At 34.6% G+C, this 19,650-nt stretch overlaps 1 long non-coding RNA gene across 1 annotated transcript in view; it reads right to left on the reverse strand.

The window, feature by feature from the left end:
- LOC125616340 overlaps positions 1-17,213 on the reverse strand; it is a 72,587-nt gene extending 55,374 nt beyond the window's left edge. The window contains exon 1 of the long non-coding RNA XR_007346961.1: positions 17,049-17,213. This is a non-coding gene — a long non-coding RNA (uncharacterized LOC125616340). The remainder of the gene's footprint in view (positions 1-17,048) is intronic.
- Between the last annotated feature and the right edge of the window lie 2,437 nt (positions 17,214-19,650).

Consider the following 19,650-nt stretch of genomic DNA (forward strand, 5'->3'; position numbering starts at 1 on the left):
CTAGAGTTTCAAGGATGATGTTAAACAAAAGTGATGAAAGAGGACATCTTTGCCTTGTCCCAGTTTTTAGAGGCAATGCTTTCTATTTTTCTCCTTGCTGGCCTTGGTTTTAGCATATATAGCTTTTACAATGTTGAAGTATGTTCCCATTATCCCTAGTTTTTCTAGTGTTTTGAACATGAAGGTGTTCTGAATTTTGTCAAATGCTTTTTCTGCATGTATTGAGATCATCATATGATTCTTGTTTTTAAGTCTATTAATATGATGAATTATGTTTATTGTTTTCCATTTGTTGAGCCAACCTCACATTCCTGGGATGATCATGGTGTACTATCTTTTTAATATGTTTTGTATGAATTTTAGTGAGAATTTTTGCATCTATGTTCATCAGGGATATTTGTCTGATGTTTTCTTTCCTTGATGTGTCTTTGTCTGGTTTTGGTATCAGGGTGATATTACCCTTCTAGAATGAATTTGTAATGGTTCCCTTCTTTTCTATTTCATGGAATACTTTGAGGAGTATTGGTGTTAATTTTTTCTTTGAAAGTCTTGTATAACTCAACTGAGAATCCATCTGGTCCTGGGCTTTTCTTGGATGGTAGGCTTTTGATGGCATTTTCTATTTCATTACTTGAAATTGATCTGTTTAAATTGTATATGACCTCCTTATTCAGTTTGGGTTGGTCATATGTCTCTAGAAATTTGTTGATGTCTTCTATATTTTCTATTTTTTTGGAGTATGAATTTTTAAAATAGTTTCTAATTATCTTCTGTATTTCAGACCTATCTGTTGTGATATTTCCTTCTTCATCTGGAATTTTAGTAATTTGATTTTTCTCTCTTTTTCTCTTTGTTAGCATGGCCAGGAGTTTGTCTATTTTATTTATTTTTTCCAAGAACCAACTTTTTGTTTTGTTAATTTTTTTCAGTTGTTTCTTTTGTTTTGATTTCATTGATTTCAGCTCTGATTTTAATTATTTCCTGTCTTCTACTGCTTTTGGTGTTTATTTGTTCTTATTTTTCTAGGGCTTTGAGATGTAATGTTAGGTCATTTATTTGTTGACTTTTTAATCTTTTATGTATGCACTCAGTGTAATAAACTTTCCTCTATGAACTGCCTTCATGGTGTCTCAGAGATTTTGATATGTTGTATCAGTGTTGTCATTTACCTCTAAGAATTCTTTTTTATTTCATTCTTAATTTCTTCTACTATCCATTCATCATTTAATAGTGTATTATTTAGTCTCCATTTGTTAGCGTAGCTTCTATTTTTTACTTTATCATTGATTTCTAATTTCATTCCATTGTGATCTGATAAAATGCAAGGTATTATCTCTGTTTTTGTTTGTTTGCTTGTTTTGTATTTACTAAGAGTTGCTTTGTGGGATAACATATGGTCTATTTAAGAGAAGGAGTATGTGCTGCTGAAAAAAAAGTATATTCATTTGTTAAGGGATGAAATATTCTATATATGTCTGTTAAGTCTAAATTCTTGATTGTATTACTTAGTTGTATAGTTTCTTTATTTAGTTTTTGTTTGGAAGATCTGTCCAGTAGTGAGAGAGGTGTGTGAGAGTGACCCAGTATTATTGTGTTGTGGTCTATTTGATTCTTGAAATTGAGAAGGGTTTGTTTGATGTATGTAGATAGTCCATTGTTTAAGACATAGATATTTATAATTGCTATGTCCTGCTGATATATACTTCCCTTAAGAAGTGTGAAATGTCCTTTTTTGTCTCTTCTGATTAACTTTGGCTTAAAGTCTATTTTATCTGAAATGAGGATGGAAATCCCTGCTTATTTATGCAATCCTTTAAGTGATATGTTTTTCCCATCCTTTCACTTCCAGCCTGTCAATGTCTTTGCCTGTGAGGTGAGTCTCTTGAAGACAGCATACTGTTGGGTCTTGCTTTTTAATCCAGTCTTCCAGTCTGTCTTTTGATTGATGAGTTTAGGCCATTGACATTCAAGATTATTATTGAGATATGATTTGTATTCCCTGTCATTTTGACTTATCTGGTTTTTAATTTGACTTTTTTTTTCTCCTTTGGTTGAATATTCCTTCAGATCCTCCCTTGGCTAGTTTTCACTTTTTTTTCACTTCATCCTCATGGAATATTTTGTTGAGAATGTTCTGTAGTATAGGCTTTCTAGTTGTGAATTTTTTTAAATTTTTGTTTATCTTGGAAGGTTTTAATTTCATCTTCAAATCTGAAACTTAGTTTTGCTGGATATAAAATTCTTGGTTGGTATCCATTTTCTTTCAGAGCTTGAAATATATTATCCCAGGACCTCCTAGCTTTGAGGGTCTGGGTTGAGAAATCTGTTGAGATCTGAATTGGTTTCCCTCTAGATGTAATTTGAGTTTTTTTCTCTCATGGCCTTTAATATTTTATCTTTATTCTCTGTGTTATTCTCATTATAATGTGTCTTTGTGTGAGTCTGCTGTGATTTTGTGTATTTGAGGTCCTGTAAGCCTCTTGGATTTGATTTTCCATTCCATCCTTTTGGTTTAGGAAATTTTCTGCTATTATATTATTTAAAAGATTGTACATTCCTTTGGTTTGTATATCTGCTCCTTCGTCAATTCTGATAACTCTTAAATTTTGTCTTTTCATGTTATCCCATAATTCTTAGATGTTCTAGTCATGGTTTTTTATCATCTTCTCTGCATGGTCAACTCTACTTTCAAGATTAAATATTTTGTCTTCGTTGTCTGAGTTTCTATCTTCCAAATGGTCTAGTCTATTGGTGATGCTGAGAGAAACGTTTTATCTGTTTGACAGAAAGTTCTAGAGTGGTCAGCTACTATTAGAGTAACAGGACCCCAATCTGTTATAACTTGACTTTTCACTGGTATTTCCAGAACTGTAAGAAAGCCAAAACTCTTGCTCCTTCCCACAAAAGGCTTTTATGAACTATAATGAGATCATATTAACAAAACATTTTTGAATTTGTGGTTAAAATATTCCTGGAATATCTTAGTGCACATAGGATTTGGATTTCAAGATCAAAGAATGAGGTTGAATAAATGATGTACTTCAGTTCAGGGCTTAGCTTACATCTTTCCTTCAACCTCAGTGATTCCTGGAATTATTCTGCATATTTGGTTTTTCTTTTAATAACTATTTCTATGGTACTACTTGAGAAATACCATATTACTTGTGAAACTGTATTACTGACTACTGATCTTTTAAATGTCTTGTAAACTGATCTTTTGAATATCTTGTAAACTGTTATCTGTCTTCTGGTAAAATTCATCAGTGGTGATTGTGTTAGAGCTGTTTGAGTCACAAAGAATTTCAATGATGTTCTAGGTCAGTGGAAGTTGGTCATAGGTAATTGGTCAGCAAGACAGGAGAGAGGATTTGGTGATAGTTCAACCCAGCCTTCTGCATGATAACAACTGCACCACACTCTCGTGAGCCCCTACCCTGTTCAGTGCATCCTTTCTCTGACCTCAGCTCCCCCCAGTTCAGAGCCCTGAAATCCTTCCATTTCTACCTACCTTTGTCTAACTTGCTGACAATTTACTCAACTCTTTCTCTTCCACAAAAGCAAGCATCTTTGTCAGTTTATGATTTATAGTAGTTAATATGGGGGGAAATGAAATAAGAAACCTGAATAAAATAGAAACTCTTAACAAATGCTTGACAATTTCAGTCTCAGTATACAGAGATATATTAAGTAGTATATTTTAAAATGTTCATTCAAATAAACATCAGGTATGTGCTCTAGTAGTTTAAGCAAAGCCACGTGTCTATTCAGTCATTATTAATACCTAATACATACATAGGCATTGTACTAGATTGGTTGGTCATTGAAGAATGAGATTTAGTCCTTGTGCTCCAAGGAGTAAACCCCCTAATAGAGAAGACAAGGGACATCCCTTTGCATAAGGTTAGATGTAAAAACAGTCTAGTGGTAGCACAGCCATGAAACCTCTGGAGGCACACAAAGATACCACATGACCTCACTTATTTGTGGAATCTATGAAAATCAGACTAATAGCTCACAAGAGTAGAATGGTGATGATCAGAGGTTGGGAATTAGGGGAATTTAAGCAATGTTAGTCAAAAGACACACATTTTCAGCTGGACAGGAGGAGATCTGTTGTAAAGTATGGTGACTTTAGTTAATTAAATATAATATATACTTGAAAATTACTAAGAGAGCAGATTTTAAATGTTCTCATCACAAAAACATCTGAAGTTGTAAGGTAATACTGTAAGGTCATATGTATGTTAAGTAGTTTGATTTGACCATTTTGTAATGTACGCATATACTGTAAATATATACAAATCCTATTTGTCAACTTAAAAACTGCTATAGTTTATATCTTGATTGTCCCTCAAAGGTCCATGTGTCAAAGGCTTGGTCTTCTGGACTGTAGCACTATTTGGAGGTGGTGTAACTGTTAAGAAGTGGTACAAAGTAAAAGGAAGTTTGGTCACTGGAGCATGCCCTCAATGGTGATATTGAGACCCTGGCCCCTTCCCCTTCTGTCTCCTGATCACATGGTTTCCCCTTTCTTTCCTTTTTCCTCTACTACCTATATTTATCTATTTATTTATTTTGGTACCAGGGATTAATCCCAGGGGCACTGAACTACTGAGGCACACCCAGCTCTTTTTTTATATTTTATTTAGAGAAAAGGTCTCACTGAGTTGCTCAGGGCCTCACTAAGTTGCTGAGGCTGGCTTTGAACTCATGATCCTCCTGCCTCAGTCTTCCAAGCCGCTGGTATTACAGGCATGTGTCACAACACCTAGCTTCTACTACCTAATTTTAATCAATTACATTGGGTTTTGTTTTTTTTTTAAGGTTTGGTTTTGTTTATTTAATAGGATTTTATTGCTATTACTTGGCTTATTAATCTTAACTAATATTCTTTGATTCCTGGTCAATATAGATGAGAAGTCAGCATTCTTTACATTCTACTGCTTTTCTCTTTCCTTTCAACCTACACACACACACACACACACACACACACAATTTACCTCTGTATCACCACCCTAATTTCTACATTTGTTTTATTCTTAGTTGTACATGTAAATATAGTCAATTGTACACCACAACCAATCCTTTTATTGTGGTTCTCTTGGGTCCTCTAGCAAATTTTGTACATGAAATATTACTTCATTGTTACATGATAAATATAGTTTGTTGACCTTTATGCTCAAATACCAATTTAGCTGGGTTGTGCTTTTTTTCCCCTACAAGTTTCTTTTGGGGTTTGCTCTTATATTGAATGATGTCAGAGAGAAATCTGTTGCCAGCCTTATTTCCCCCTACCTCTCATAAGTAACCTGATCCTTTAGCCAGCTATCCAAGAAAGGCTTTATCTTCAGTTTATTAATAAATGAAGATTTGTCTTACTGTTGGTCTAGTGAGTGAGTGTTCCCCAATACATAGTGCATGTTTTCAAACAGTAAATTCAAATCATTTTCTATTGTATAAAACGTATTTTCTATTATGTTTGAGAATATTTGTTCTGTGGCATATTTTTAGTTTTATGATGTGATTAAAGAACCCCAATGTCTGTGTTGTATTTCTTTCACTTGTCTTCTGTAGACATTATTTTATCTCCAATTAGTTAAAACAGTTTTTCTTTAATTTAATTTAATTTTGTCACTTTAATTATTCGTATACTTTCTGAACCCTTTAAGTCATCCTAGCTTCATTTTCTCCATTATTTACTTTGATTATTGTTATATTTCTGCTTTGTAGTCTTGCTAGATAGACTGATCTTTCACCATTAACACATTTTTAAAAATCAACCTAATGTGACTAGTCACAATATACATGTGTTTCATGGTATCATTTTTAAAAATTAATATTTATATAGAACTTACTGTGTATTTGGAATGATTCTAAGAGTTTTACAATTAGTTTATTTAATCATTCTAATAACTCACTCCAGTATTAGCTTGAACTTTGTTTAAAAACTGAGAAAAAAACCTGATACACAAAGATGCAAATTAATTTACTCCAGAGATTGATTCATAGATTGATTTTTTTGGTACTGGAGATTGAACCTAGGGGCACTCAACCACTGAACCACATTCCCATTCTTTTTTATGTTCTATTTAGAGATAGAGTCTTGCTAAGTTGCTTAAGGCCTTATAAAATTGCTGAGGCTGGCTTTGAACTTGTGATTCTCCTGCCTCAGCTTTCTGAGCCACTGGGATTATAGGTGTGCACCCCTGTACCTGGCTACTCCAGAGATTTTTAAAGCTGTCTGCTTTCAAACTCCATTGTATTAATGATGATGCTTTGCTGTCTCCATGTTGCATATTCTTTGCTGTTTATTTTAAATTATTATTAATATTATTATTGTTATTGTTACTTTGGAACTATCCCTTTGTACACCCATTCTTATTTTTCTGTTTCAATTCATCATTGAAAAGGTACATTTTTCTGGACCATATTACAGGAGTTTCAGGTGTGGAGGAGGATCTGGGTCTGTGCTGCAGACAAATGGGACTTTTGCTTTTTGGTTTTCCCCAGCCTGTGGGTACAGGTAAGATGGGAGGATACAAAACTATCTTGAGCCCAGTTGCACTAGAAAAACTGCTTGTTTGTTTGTACATATGTGTTTCAGGTGTGTGGTATTTTATGTAGATTTCTTTCTCCCATGTCTCAAAATGAACCCAGGTCCAGGGTTGCTTCTGGTGCCAGAGTGTCTCAATCCTATGTTGCAAAAAAGGATGGAAATTTAACAGACTCTTCCCCTCACTTCTGGAAGTTGAGTTTTGCTCTTTCTGCTCTCTGTGGGGGTTGGCCTTCTGCCCCTGCTAAAGTCCACTTTGCCATTTCTTTGGGCTTCTTCCTCCCTGACTTCTTCTGTCCTCTGGAGCTCAATCTGCTTTGCACTAGTAGCTCTTACACCCATTTAGGGCTCCAGGGATTTTAGCCATCTCCCACTTTTGTTGAAAATGGAATTTGTAAATTTTCATTCCCCTTTCTCCTTGTTGCTTTTGAATGTTCTCCAACCAGACAAGGGGAATGTACAAACTTACATTTTTATACTTCCATTTTTCCACAGTTACTAGTCTTCTGACAAGGATGTCTAATAAAATGATTATAAAGTCTTTGAATGAACTGTTATTACTGAGAAAATGGGAGAAAGTATCAACTCTGCAGGCCTCATTTGATTAGGTTCACAAAGCCAGACTCTGTTGAAATCAATTTTAACCCTATTCTCACTGATGAATGTTACTAGTATGCTGTTTACTTCCTCTACTGGATTGCAAATGAATGCAATTAAAATTCTAAAGAAGAAAAAAAAAAAGCCTAACTCTCTCGCTCTGATTTAATGTGTACCCAAAGCATCCTGTTCTATATATAGCATCTATCCAACATGTACAATAATGATATAAAATAAAAATGCTCTACAGTTTAAAAGTATTTTTTGTTTTGTTTTGTTTGTTTGTTTTTTTGTTGTTCTTGTTTTTTTGGTTATTCTTGAATTATTGAAGTATGGTTCTCCCTGGCCATTTTAATAAAATATGCAACAAAAGTCAAAGCAGTAAGAAAAATGGTACTTTGGAATGATAATCAGATAACCATTTATTTTAAAATCATTCATTTCATTGTTAAGAACTCTTTTTACTATGGTTTGCTATGTAATGCCCAAATTGAAAATTAGTGTCATTCTCTACTCCGAGTCTCAAAACTATCCTAAGAGAAACACTGCTCAGAGCGATGACAGTTTCAGACAGTCTCTCGAAGCACTCAAATTGCAAAATGTGTGTACTTCTTGTTCTCCTGACCATTAGACAGGAAGCCTCTCTCCCAATTTCCAGGTAAAAATATTATCTACCTTTGCATCTGAATGTTATTTTAAATTTTATAAAAGTTCCATCCCATGTTTAATCCCACTTAATTTGTATGTGTAGGTTCTAACATTCCATTTTCTTTTTCATTAAATAGTGACTTCAGAAACTAAAAGAATTTGTAGCAGGAAAGGGCTAATTTTAATGATGCTAAATGAAATTGATATTTAAGTTGAAACATGGCCTTCTTCACCTCTCAATCCCCCATAATTCCTCTTATGCCTTAATTATGGTTTGTTAGACCTATAATTTGGCTATAATTTGCTTCTCTGAAAAAAATTTAAGAAATGAATCATTTGTTTCTAATCCTTATTAGAGATTTTTTTTTCTCCCCTCAATTTCCCACCTTCTAATTTTCAATACAAATGATGAATCATGAAGTCACTGGGATTTTCCTAAGCACATTTGGCAACCTCTTCAGATTTCTGGCCTATAAAGAAGTCTAATTTGGGATTTTTATTACAGGAAGAAATCATTTATTGCTTGAATAAAACGTGTTGGTGAAACACTAGTGAAGAAGAACTTCTATATGATGTAAGTTCAAAAAAGTTTATATTGTTACATTGTGTGAGTTTTCCTTTGAGTAATATCCTATCCTCTTGTCTCATGTTGATACTGCAGTATGTTCATTTTAAAGTATGTCCAAATTTAAAAAATATATATTAATAAAGTAAAATAATGCCTGTTATAGTTGCTTTCAGAATTGCCATTTATATGATTGTCAGGTAATGGCAGAACATCTAAGTGCTTTTTCTTAATGTGAAATTTTAATGTTGGTTTAATGTTAGTTGGTTTTCATTACAGCGTGGATTACTGAGTGAATGAATGAGTTGAATGATTTTAGAATCTAGGAAAGTAAGGGGACCACACCCAACCAGGACTGCCCTTTCTACTCTGCATTTCTTATCCCATGAAACCCTTCAGACCCTGGCAACCTGAATGGTTCATCACCTGAAAAAGATGTTTCCCTTATTCTCTTTTTAGAACTGGGGGCAGCAAACTACTGTGGTTGGTTGGTTAAATTTGGCCTGTTTTTGTAAAGAGCATTCTACTGGAAGACAGAAACACCTATGTATTCTGATGGTCATTTGGCACTATGACAGATTTGTGTAGTTACAAAGCTGCAGGGTCTCTCAAGCAGGAAATATTTACTATTTTTTTTTAAGCAGAAAAAATTCTGTATTTTTACATTCCAAATTTTAAGTTCTGTATTTTACACAATTAAGAGAGCATTAGTTTAGAAAATTATCTTTGAAATGTGTGTCTTAACTTAGGGATGTAGCTCGGTAGATGTAGATCGAATATATTATTTACAATTTTTTTGTAAAATAAAATGTTTTGAAATTCTGTGATCTTCCATTATTTGCAAGCTACTGTGCTAATTTTTAGGAATAAATAAAAAATAAATAAGACACTAGATGTGTTGGGAAATTTGTTCTATAATCAAGGAAGCATGCTTAGCAAAATATAAAGCGTAAACATATGCAACTTTCTTCAAGTGAACTATTTTAGATAATGTGGAATTGTTTTAAGATAGTGGTCATATTAAAATTTTTACTTTTATTTTCTTTCCTTTTAAGCTTACCTTCAATGAAGGACAGAGCAGAAAGAAGAGAAAAGCAGGATTCTTGGCTTCTTCTTAATTTACTGATTGAATATTGAGACTTGTACCTGCCTCTTAGATAAAAACTGCAGTAACAAACAATGCTGTCAGATAAAGGCTTCTTCCACATTCTCCTGTGCTTTAAAGTTAGTGCTATCATGGTAAAAGTAGATCAAACAGGACCATTTAGGAAAAAGTTTGATTCAAGCTAAACTTGAAAAAAATTGGTATCAGGGAATCAGAGTTGCTAAGATCTTAGAGACTTTCTTAGTGAAAACATATTCTAAAAAAATCAAGAAAGAAAGAGGGAGAGAAAATGAATTGATCTGAATTGGTGAAATAACAATGAAAAAATTGTTAAGTAAGGATAATAGAAAGTCATTAAAATCTTACTATGTGCAATTGTTTAAATGCTGGAGTCAGCTATTCCAAAATCCACTCTTGGACATTTCCGCAACTTGAACCTTTAAATCCCATTTTTCACTCATGCCAGTTTCAATTGAGGTTTTGTTTATCACTTGCAATTGAAAAATCTCAACTAATACATAATACTTCCAAAAATTTTCCTTTGAAATAGCAAAGGAAAATAAAAATGAATTTGTAGCTATTTGAGATATATCCCAATAAACACAAAGCATGCATAAAACTTCTTTCAAACCTCTCATCTTAAAGTTAATGGGAATATTGTGTCATTTTTCTTAATATCTGGGGTTTTTCTTCTCTTTTTTTCTTTTTGGTACTAGGAACTGAACCCAGGGACTCTTTATCACTAAGCTACACCCCAAGCTCTTCTTTTAAATTTTGAGACAGGGTCTTGCTAAGTTGCTTAGGGCCTCACTAAATTGCTGAGGCAAGTATTGAACTTGTGATCCTCGTGACTCTCAGCCTCCAGAGTTGCTGGGTTTACAGATTTGAGCCACCCAACTTTTAATATCTATTTTCTTTCAATTAAAAAAATGCATGCTTTAGAAAGAAATTAAAAATAGAAAATTGCATATGCATTGGTCTATGTTTTCAACACGTCTCAATTGCATACAGTTTTACAAAACCTGTGCAGCTTGTATTATTTGTCCCATTTTACAGGTGAGGAACTGAAAGCTCAGTGAGATTAAGTAACATATTCGAGGTTACAGAGCTATGGGTTGAAAAGCCAGAATTCAAATCTAGGTCAAGTTTAATGTCAAATCTTAACTATTAGCCTGAGTCTCCATAATATCCACATGGACACACAGATGGGGAAGAATCAAGATGTTCCAGGTGCACCTCAAGGAAATGGATGTAAGTTTAAACATAAAAATAACTACAACAAAACAATCTTTACAATATGGATATCTAATATACATCAGGCACCGTGAACTAAAAAAATGTAAGGGGGAAATTGGAATCCTTTGGAGAGAACCACCACGCTAAACAAGTAACATAACCTTGTGCAGGAAATTAACTTCAGCTGTCTATACTTTATATCCCCAAGGGATCCTGAAGTTCCAGTGAGCGTTGTGTTGCTGAACTGACTTGTTATGTTGAGCTGCAGAGATGATGTGGTAGAATGAGTAACACAAGAGAACTGCAGAAAGCAGAGTGTGACAGAAAGGGCACCCTCTTGGGAGATGAGTTCTCCTCCCTCCCCAGCACAGGAGGCAGCACATGGGAAATTTGGTGCCAGAGCACCTGAACTGCAAGTACTTTTTGTTTCATTCAGAGTTTGATTGGTCTTCTATCCTGGAACTTGAGACTCACTAAGTAGTAGTAAGAGGGATACACAATAGAAAAGAGCTCAAACTATCCCTATTTGCCAATAACATGATTCTATTTTTAGAAGACACACACACAAACAAACAAAAAAACTAGTGTTCCAGGTGCACCTCAAGGACTAGAAAACTTCTAGAACTCATAAATGAATTCAGCAAAGTAGGAGGATATGAAATTAACACATGTAAATCAATTGTGTTCCTATACATCAGTGATGAATCAACTGAAAGAGATATTAAGAAAACTATCCCATTCACAATAGCCTCAAAAAAATAAAATATTTGGGAATCAATCTAACAAAAGAGGTGAAAGACCTATACAATGAAAACTACAAAATACTAAAGAAAAAAATTGAAGAAGACTTTAAAAGATGGAAAGACTGCCCATGTTCTTGGATAGGCAGAATTAATATGGTCAAAATGGCCATGCTACCAAAAGCATTGTACAGATTTAATGCAATTCTCATTAAAGTTCCGATGATACTTTTCATAGAAGTAGAAAAAGCAATCATAAAATTTATTTGGAAAAATAAGAGGCCCAGAATAGCCAAAGCAATCTTCAAGCATGAAAAGTGAAACAGGAGGTATCAGTACCAGACTTTAAATTATACTACAGAGCTATAGTAACAAAAAAGTCATGGTATTGGCCCCAAAGCAGGCTTGAAGATGAATGATACATAATAGAAGATATAGAGAAAAACCCACATAAATACAGATCTCTCATACTAGACAAAGGCTCCAAAAACCTACTATGGATAAAAGATAGCCTCTTCAACAAATGGTACTGGGAAAACTGGAAATCCATATGTAACAAAATAAAATTAGACCCCTATCTCTCACCTTGCACAAAACTCAACTCAAAGTGAATCAAGAACGTAGGCATTAGACCACAGACTCTGTGCCTACTGGAAGAAAAGTAGTACCAAATCTCCATCATGGTGGTTTAGGAATAAAATTCCTCACCAAGACTCCTAAAGTTCAAGAAATAAATTCAAGAATCAGTAAATGGGATGATACAAAGCTTCTTCACAGCAAAAGAAACAATAAAGAATGTGAAGAGAGAGCCTACAGAATGGGAAAAAATCTTTGCCACCTGCACTTCAGATATAGCATTAATCTCTAGAATATATAAAGAACTCAAGACACGTAACACCAAAACAAAAACAAAAAAACAAACAAACAAAAAAAGTCAATCAATAAATGGGTAAAGGAACTAAATAGACACTTTACAGAAAAATTACGATCAGTCAACAAATATATGAAAAAGTGTTCACCATCACTAGCAATTAGAGAAATGCAAATTAAAAGTACCCTGATATTTCATCTCACTTCAGTCAGAATGGCAATTATCAAGAATACAAGTAACAATGTTGACGAGGATGTGGGGAAAAAGGTATGCTCACACATTCCTGGGTGGGACTTCAAATTGGTGCAACCACTCTGGAAAGCAGTATGGAGATTTCTCAGAAAACTTGGAATGGAATCACCATTTGATTCAGTTATCCCACTCTTTGGCATACACCCAAAGGACTTAAAATCAGCCTACTATAATGACACAGCCTCAAAATGTTTATAGCAGCTCAATTCATAATAACTAAGCTCTGGAACCAACCTAGGTACAGATGAATGAATAAAGAAAATATGGTACATATACATAATGGAACATTACTGAGCCTTAAAGAAGAATTAAATTATGGCATTTGCCAGTGAATGAATGGAACTAGAGACTATCATGCTAAGTGAAATAAGCCAATCCCCCAAAACCAAAGGCTGAATGTTATCTCTGATATGTGGGTGCTGACTCACAATAGGCACTAGGAGTAATAAGGGGAGAGTCACCAGATTGGATGGGGGCTGTAGGAGGCCGCGGGGGGCAGATGGGAACAGGAAATAGTAGAATGAATCAGACATACCTTTCCTATGTTCACATATGAATACACAGCGAGTGTAACTTCACATCATGTACAACTACAAGAATGGGAAGTTATACTCTATGTATGTATGCTATGTCAAAATATATTCTACTGTCATGTATAATTAAAAAGAACAAATAAAAAAATTTTAAAAAGGATAAGTAGGAGGAATTTTCCAATGTTTTTTCATATAGAAATATATTTTTAATTGCTTTGAAAGTAAATTTGTTACATAAGAATGGTGCAGAATTTTTGAAAGATTCGTATAAGACAATTTAGTATATTATGCACATAAAATACCATACACACATATAAGTATTCTGCCTTAGATTATTTTTTTAAGAATTAAATACCTCATAAATCTAAATAATAAGAAGAAATATGCACAGTTAGTTTTTACCTAGTTAATAATCCAGAATTGATGAAGACTTTCTGGAGTGATTTTTTTTTTTCTATTTTGTGAAGGGAATGGGATAAGCACAATTAGTGTTTAAGTACCAATAAATATTTGGTGGTGCTTTCCAGTCTACAAAACTCTCACCCACGTTACCCCATTAAGTTCTTAGAGCAGTCTTCCTTAGGTAGATGGAATCATACTCCTTTTAACAAAAAGGAAATCGATACCCATGAAATTTTAGTAACATACTAGAAGTTGTATTGCCAGCAAAGTCTCTGAAACAAATTTCAATACTTCATCTCATCATAACTTTACTTCACTTAATACAAGTTCTACATGGATCAAATCTCTAAACAAACATAAACAACCCCAAGATGCTACAATGAATAAGAACCTGATTTTAATATTTTTTTTTAATATGGTGGTGCTTGGGATTGAACCTAGGACCTTGTGTGTGCAACACAATCACTCTAGCAACTGAGCTATATCCCTAGCCCTTGCTTTTAATTCTTTAAGACAAATACCCAGAAGTGGGATTTTTGGATAATGTGACAATTCTATTTTAAATTTTTTGAGGAACATTCATGCTGCTCTCCACAGTGGCTGCATCATTTTACATTCCCACCAGCAGTGCACAGGTGTCCCAAATTCTCTACAACCTTGACAACACCTGTTATTTTCTGTTGTTTTACTACAATGGCCATTCTAACAGGTGTGAAATGACATCTCACAGTGGTTTGGATTTGCATTTCCATGATGATTACTGATGTTGAACATCTTTGTATATTATTTGTCAGTCATTTATCTTCTTTGGAGAAATGTGTATTCAAGTTGTTTTCCCATTTTTTAATTTGGTTGTTTACTATTGGTTGTAGGAATTCCTTATATATTTTGGATAAAATTTCTTCTATCCACCTCCATGTCCATCGCAGCATTAGTCACAATAGCCAAACAAATGGAAATAATCTTGATGTCCATCAACTGATAGATGGACAATGTTATATACAAATAATGAAATATTATTCAGCATAAAAAGAAGGAAATCCTGTCCTATGCTGTAACATGAATGAAACTTGAAGAGGAGATTATGCTAAGTGCTAAGCTAGTCACAGAAGGGCACATACTATATGATTCCCCTTTATATAAGGTATCTAAAGTAGTCAAACTCATCAAAGCAAAATGAGTAGAATGGTGGTTACCAGGAGGTGGGGAGGGGTAAAGAAAGTTGCTGTTCAATGGGTATAATGTTTAATCACGTACAAGATGAAAACATACTAGAGATTTGCTGTAAAACACCCGTGCTTATAGTTATAATACTGTAGTATACACTTAAAAATGTGTTAAAATGTGGTTTGCAGTGTTAAAAATACGGCTTTTTTTTTTTGAGGGGGGTCATAATTTAAAAGGAAAAAAGAAGAAAGGAATGGAAGAACTAAAACCCTAAATCTATTCAATATATTAGTTGACTATTTATAAATATTAATCTACTGTAGGTGATTGTAATTCAGGCTGTCACTCAGCCCAGTTTTGATCTACTGATAGGCAGTTGGAGCAGTGACACAGAGCATTTCCACAGAGCACAGAGCTCAGGTGCTAAAGTGGACCCAAAGCGACCAGAAGTAGAACGCATGTGACTCACCCCTACCGCCTTCCCACTCACCACCGTGGCAGAACATGCCTGGCTCTCCTCCCCACTACATGTTCATCTCTATGTGCCCTCAGAGTGTAGCTGTCCTCAGTTCACCTCCTTTGGGAAATGGGAATGAGGGAAAATGGACAGATGTTTGCATTCTGACCTTGAAACAAGTTGGGAGGAAAATTCTTTTCCTTTCTTTTTAATTCTTGGTTCACAGTCAAAGAGAACTCGGTTTTAGGAACTTAGCCTCGGCTACATTTCAGCTACAAATGACTGGCTGTCTTAGGAAATACAGATGGACTGTACTCGGAGGCTGGAGGAGTGTGGAAACTCTGATGGAGAAGGTGTGGACCTGGCCAATGGAAAGCATTTTGGTGGGTCTAATGATTTTGGGAAAATCTCTGCAAGGCTGGAACATTTTGCCACACATAAGTGGTTATTTCCTTAGCCTCTTCTGCATTCACTGAGAGCTCTGTGTAGCTGACCAGAGAGCCAGAGACCTGGAAAACAGTCCTAATGTGGGTTTGTCAAGAGAGATATTTCAATTTAGGTTTTCCAAATGTGTAGCATGTAACAAAGCCTGGATTTCTTTTCATTTCAAATGAAATCTGCCTCATTGTGGTTCACTCAGTTCTTGGAAACATAGTTTTATATAGTCCAGAAAGCCCTTTGAGCCCTTTGAGGGGGTTACTGCAAAGGCTTTTGCATGCCCCCCCCCCCCCTTCTGTGAAAGCAGGAAATCAAGCGCTGCCAAATGCAAATGAGTTCAGACTCCAACCGGCAAAGTGTCAAAATGCAGAATGCTACAGGATTGAGAGAGTAGAGCCCACACAAATGCTATTTGGGGGTCTAGGAAACTACAGAAAGTCGTCAGGACACACTTAATGCACCATTTCAGAAATATGACTTTGTGTAGAACAGTCTGTTATTCATGTCAGTAAGTCAAAATACTTTTGCTTCCTTTATATGGTGGCTTCAGAAACCTTCAGGGACTTTTTCAGTAAGCCCTCCCCCCACCCNATATATATATATATATATATATATATATATATATATATATATATATATATATATATCCTATCATGATTAGAAGAATTTAGCAAGTAAAAAGAAACCACCGGTAGAAAGCTGCTAGATTCTGGGTATGTGAATGTCATCTCTAAAGAACTAGAAATATGCATATTTCTATATTATGATTTCATAGAAATTTCGTTTTATTCCCCCAACGGGTTATAAAAATAAAACATGTGGATTATATGAAATATGGGAATAGCAATGTAAAGCTGAAAAAATTCAACCATGACTCCACCATTTGAAGGCAAGCATTATGAATACTTTAGTATATTTTCTTCCAGTCTTTTTCCAACATCTTTTAAAAATAGATCATTGAGACCTTAACCATATGTAGAATTTTGTTCTTACTATTTTCAGCCAACATTTGAGCATAGTCATGGCCCCCCTCATGCTATCCAATCTTTTCATGTATATATAATCTTCAAACTGCAAAGTTCTTATTTTGCAATTTTAATTAACTTAGGGAACTTTTTAGAATAGGTATATGTTCATGCTAAAAAGCAACGTTTGATGCTTTACTTTCAGTTGCATTTATTTATTAAAATTACAATCTGTTTCTAATAAAAATTGAAAGAAAAAAAAATCTAAGCTATTATGCTCCTAGCTAACACATTGACTTTTATATTTAAGATAGATATTCTGGCAACTGAATTTTCCACAGAACTAGAAGAAATTCAGTGCCCATCTCCTGGTCTTCTGATAAACCTAACCCTGCTAATGCTCTTTCCAAATGCATAAGCTCTTGTTGATTAACTACTTTTAGAAGTCACCATGAATTAAAATGTGAAGGCATAATATTTACATTCCCTCCCCTCCCCTCCCCCATGTATAATACCTACATTTTGATGTATTCTGTTTATATGGAACATCTGGAGCTACTTTTGATGACCATTATCTTTTCTGAGTCCAGGAACTGGACACATTTTCTCCCATTCAGCCCCGGAGCCATTGTGCTTTCTATACAGTAATTCCACTCTCACCGACAATGCTGCTGCTGTGCTTTCAAGAACCCAGAATAAAAGTTGTGTTGGGAGTGTTGGCAAAGAAATGCGGCACTGAATTCATTAACAATATGAAACTTTCCTTCTGGAATAAGATAGAACAAAGCTCACCAAGGGTTAAAATGCTGCAGTAACCAGTCTCTGGGGGTGGAGCCTGTGGAGCCTGCCCTGCCTGATTCCAAAGCCTGGGATTCAGCATGTTTCCAAATAGATCCCCTAGAACTTATTCTTCCTGTCTAACTAACTTTGTACCTATTGATCAACAGTTCCAGGACCCCCCGCCATTCTGTTGCTCAGCATGACGATTATCGTTAATAATGCATTGAATATTTCAATTGTATATTTCAAAATAGCTAAAAGAGAGGATTTTAAATGTTCTTACCACAAAGAAATGATAAATATTTGGGGTAATGTCTATGCTAATTAGACTGAGTCCATCATTCCACCGTGTGTACTTGGATTCAAACATCACAACGTATCTCATAAATGTATACAATTATTATTTATCAATTAGAAATAAAATTAAAATTAAAAAATTAGTTTTCCTCTAAGTTAACTTTCATTTGGATCCTTATGAGACTTAGGTTAAAGGACAGAAAATAGTTTTCTTTTAGGATGAAATCCAAATTAACCTAAATTCTTTTTCTTGCCTCCCAATAGATACAATTTAGGATGTTTTGAAAGCTATTTCTTTTATACAGAACCCAAACTGAACATTAATAGATTGCCAAACATTTAGCCACTTACTCAAAACTGTCTGGGGCAGGCAGTTCCCATATATTGAGGCATATTGTGTTTGAACATTACTTAATCTTAGTTTCACACCAGTCTTAGACAAGAGATTTTCTTCAAGTTAATGGCTTCTCTGTTATAAGCAAATCTGCAAGATAAAGAAACCAATAATTTGGACTATGGGTATAAAGAAATATTAATATTTCTTAATCTTATTTACCCTTTACCTTCAAAACATTTGTAGTTTGTAAAAACAACTATGTTGAATATGCACCACATGAAAATAGAAATAAATGAATATTTATGGAGCATATGGAGGGCTTTACATATACAGAAATATTTGATTTAAACTATATGACAACCATGCTTGGGGTATTATTATCCTACTTTTCCAAATTAACCAACCAACCTTGTGTAACTAGGAAAGTCAGGAAGATCAGTCATTTCAGATTGGATCAATCACAAAAGAGAATCATCCACTCTTAAACAAAGATGCTTGTTAGAGTGCAGCATGCACTATCGAAAGAGAAAACTAAAAAGTAAAATCTAATCATAGGGAAGAATTCTAAAAGGAATTCTGAAGATAAATTCATTAAAACACAATATTTGTCTCCTGAAAATTCAAAATGAAAAATTATAGTTTCTAAGAACTGTTCTATGGAAGAGTGAGCCAAGAAAGCCAAGGACCCATTGTGGATATAGTTTTAGTATCATAATCTGAGGTTCCCAGCAGGCTCTTATCTTTTTTATCCTAATGAACTAACACTTTCCAGTGTCCCTAATTATTGGTCTCGTCCATGTTGGGGCGTTTGACTTGATCTGATTTCTGCTTGGTCAAGCCCTGTTTTTGCTACTGGAGCAGAGAATATAAAGAGCCATGCAAGGGAGGTAAAAGAGGTAAACCAAGGGGTTGGGGTTGTGGCTCAGTGGTAAAGCACTTGTCTAGCATGTGTGAGGCACTGGGTTCAATTCTCAGCACCATATATAAATAAACAAATGAAATAAAGGTCCATCAACATCAAAAAAATATTTTTTTAAAAAAGAGGCAAACCAAGGGAACAAAAGAAGAATGCAATGGGAATCATAGCAGCTACTACACTGAAGGCCACATCTGTGGCCAGCAACGCTGTCTATAATTCTCACAGCAGCACTGTATGGTAGGCTTCCCTTTATTCTTATTTCTAGTTGTAGGGCCCAAGATTCAGAGGTTTAAAAACTTGCCAAAAGTAACAGGTAGAAAATGCTAGAATTTTTATTTAAACTCACATTTATCAAACTCCAAAGCTTTTATTTTTTATACTTGATCACTTTGTTCTCTCATAGTTGTAATGACTTTCCAGATCCCTCAATTATCATACCTAGAAGCCAGATATCAATAAATTTAAAAAAAAAAAATCAAAAGGACTCAAATGCAATATGTCTAAAAGGCAATCAAACCACGAGGTTATCGGAGGAGGTTGTATATTCCTTTTGCTGTTGGTCTCGAGAAGGAGGTGAGAGAGTGGTTTTTCTGTTTCAAAGGTATGAGAGCCAAGTCAGTGTGGAGGTGAGTGAGCACTTTCCAAGATCCCTTTGGCCTCTGCGATTCGGTGTCCTGTGTTAACTACCTCTTCTAGCGGAATATTCCATAAAGTATAACTAGCACAATTACTTGAAGGAATAAAAAGTGTCTGACAAAATATAATGGATTATGGGAAGAGAAGAAAAA

This window comes from Marmota marmota, unplaced genomic scaffold (assembly GCF_001458135.2).
Source record: "Marmota marmota marmota unplaced genomic scaffold, marMar, whole genome shotgun sequence".
Classification (NCBI taxonomy): Eukaryota; Metazoa; Chordata; class Mammalia; order Rodentia; family Sciuridae; genus Marmota; species Marmota marmota.